Source organism: Elephantulus edwardii, unplaced genomic scaffold (assembly GCF_000299155.1).
Source record: "Elephantulus edwardii isolate Elephantulus edwardi_28Jun2011 unplaced genomic scaffold, EleEdw1.0 scaffold00063, whole genome shotgun sequence".
NCBI lineage: Eukaryota > Metazoa > Chordata > Mammalia > Macroscelidea > Macroscelididae > Elephantulus > Elephantulus edwardii.
Genome location: NW_006399813.1, coordinates 9,845,620 through 9,848,597, shown reverse-complemented (window position 1 = coordinate 9,848,597; position 2,978 = coordinate 9,845,620).

Genomic DNA, 2,978 nt, shown 5'->3' with positions numbered 1-2,978 from the left:
TAGTCCATGATACATTCAATACTCTTCTCCAGCATCAGAGCTCAAAGGCATCAATTCTCCTTCTATCATCCCCAGTCATTGTCCATTTTCTGATGCAGAGAAAGTAATTGCAAAGATTGTGGTCTGGATCAGGTGCACCTTAGTCTCTAGACTGACTGACATCTTTGTTCTTCAGTATTTTGGAGAGGTCCCTGACAGCAGACTTTCCAATTGCAATTTATCTCTTGATTTCCTGGCTTCTGGTACCAAGAGTGTCGCATATGGAACCAAGCAAACTAAAACTGTTATCAATCTCAAATCTCTTCTTCCTCTATCACAATGCTGCCGATTGGCCCAGTGGTGAGAATCTTTGTTTTCTTGAGTTGAGCTTTAAGTCATATTTAAGTCTGTAGTTCTTGACCTGCAGCAAGTGTTTTAGGCCCTCCTCAGTTTCATCAAACAAGGTTGTATCATCTGCATAACCCAGGTTGTTGATGAGTCTTCCTTCAATCCTGATGCCAAATTCCTTCTTCTGGATGCCCAACCTCCTGAATGATCTGTTCTGTATATAGGTTGAAAAGGTATAGAGCTAGAATACGTCCATGGCTTATACTCTTGCTGATTTTGAACCATGAAGTGTTTCCTTGCTCTGACTACTGCTTCATGGTTCAAGTGTAGGTTTTGCATAAACACAATCAAGTATTCTGGGATTCTCATTCAGTACATTAATAGAGAACTACCAGAAATACAAGCTGGGTTTAGAAGAGGCCATGGCACTAAGAACATCATATTCAGTGTCACATGGATCTTGGCTGAAAGCAGAGTATCAGAGGAATGTCTGTGTTTTGTTGACTATGCAAAAGCATTTGACTATGTGGATCACAATAAGTTGTTGCTAATATTGAGAAGAATGGGAATTCCAGAACACTTACTTGTGCTCATGTATAACCTATACCTGGACCAAGAAGCAGTTGTCAAAACAGAGCTAGGAAACACTGCATGGTTCAAAATCAATCCTGTCTCCATACCTTTTCAATCTATATGCTAAACATATCATTAAGGAGGTTGGACTTTGTGAGGAGAAATGTAGCAGTAAGTTTGGGGGAAGGAATAAAAGGATTGGAAGAAGATTTATTTACAATCTACATTATGTAGACAATACAACCTTGCTTGCTGAAATTGAGAAGGATTTGAAAGATTTGCTGTAGAAAATCAAGGTCTTTAATATGGATTGAAACTCAACATCAAGAAGTCAAAGATTCTTACCACTGGGCCAATTGGCCACACCATGATAGATGAGTAAAAGATTGAGATTGTTAACAATTACAGCTTGTTCAGTTACACAATCAACATTCTTGACACCAGCAGTCAAGAAATCAGAAGACAAATTATATTAGGAAAATCTACTGTAAGAGACCTCTCCTGAGTGCAAAAGAGTAACAATGTCATTCTGGAGACTAACATACGCCTGATGCAAGCCATAGTCTTTGCAATTACTTGCTATGCATCATAAAGATGACAGAAGAAGAATCAATGCCTTTGAGTTGTGGTGTTGGAAAAAAGTATTGAAAATACTATGGAATGCCAAGAGAACAAACAGTTTTGTCCTAGAAAGGGTAAAACCAATTTGCTCTTTAGAGGCAAGGATTTTGAAGCTCTGTCTGACATGATTTAGGAATGTTGCTAAGAAGGACAAATCCTTGGAAGAGCTTCATGCTTGGAAAGATGGAGGGACAGTGCAAGAGAAGAAGAAATAGGAGGAGATGGATTGACTCAGAAATTGGGATAATAGGGGAGATGTGTCAGAAACAGTAAAATTGGCTCCAGATAGGGCAGCATTCAAAGTTATTGAACATAAGGACTCAATAGCACATAACAACAACAATTTTGAGTATTTTTTCCACCTGTTTGTTGGAAATGTTACTTCTTAAGTGAAGGGGCTACTCTTATCTCTTCTCATTTGACGTTTGGTTTCTTTGTCTTTTTCTTGTTGATAAATTGGAATATTTCTATACATTTTAGACGTTGATGTTGTTAAATGCCATCAAGTTGAGTACAACTCATAGCAACCTAATGAACAACAAATCTGAACCCTGCCCCGATCCTGCACCACCTCTAACACCCCTAAGCCCATTGTCTCAGTCACTGTGTCAATTCATCTGGTTCAGGCTCTTTCTCTCCTTTGCTCTATTTCTATCTTCCCAAGCATGTTGTTCCTCTACAATGAAAAGCCTCTCTTAACAACATGTGTAAAGTAGGGGAGATGAAGCTTCATCATCTTTGCCTCAAAGCAGCACTGTAGCTGCACCTTCTCTATGACATATCTGTTTGTTTGGGGGTCACTCCTTGCCTCATATTCAGCACTTTTTTCCAACATCACAATTCAAGGCATCAATTCTTCTTCTGTCATCCTTCATCATTGTGAAACACTCAGATGCATGTCAAGTGACTGAAAAGACCGTGTCCTGAGTCAGATGCACCTTAGTTCCCAAAATGACATCATTGCTCCTCAATAAATTGGTGAGGTCCCTGAATACAGATTTCCCCAGTGCAATGTGTCTCCTGATCTCCTGAATACTAGTACCAGGTGCATTGATTATAGATCAAATAAGATGAAATTATTGACATTTTCAATCTTTTCTCCATCTATGGTGATGTTTCCTATCAGTCCAGTGGTAAGGATTTTTCTTTTCTTGATGTTGAAATGGAGTCCTCTGATCTTCAGCAACAAGTGCTTCAAGTCGTCCTCACTTTCAGCTAGCAAAGTTGTGTCATCTGCATAACGAAGTTTTTTGATGAGTTTTCCTCCTGTCCTGATGTCACATTCTTCTTCATAGTGTCCAGCTTCTCAAATAACCTTCTCAGCATTTAGTTTAAACAGGTATGGGAAAAGATACAACCCTGACACATGTCTTTTCTAATTTCAAACTATGCAGTGTTCTCTTGCTCTGTTGGCACAGGAGTGAACAACTTGATCTAGATCTTTGTCTCAGTCTAGG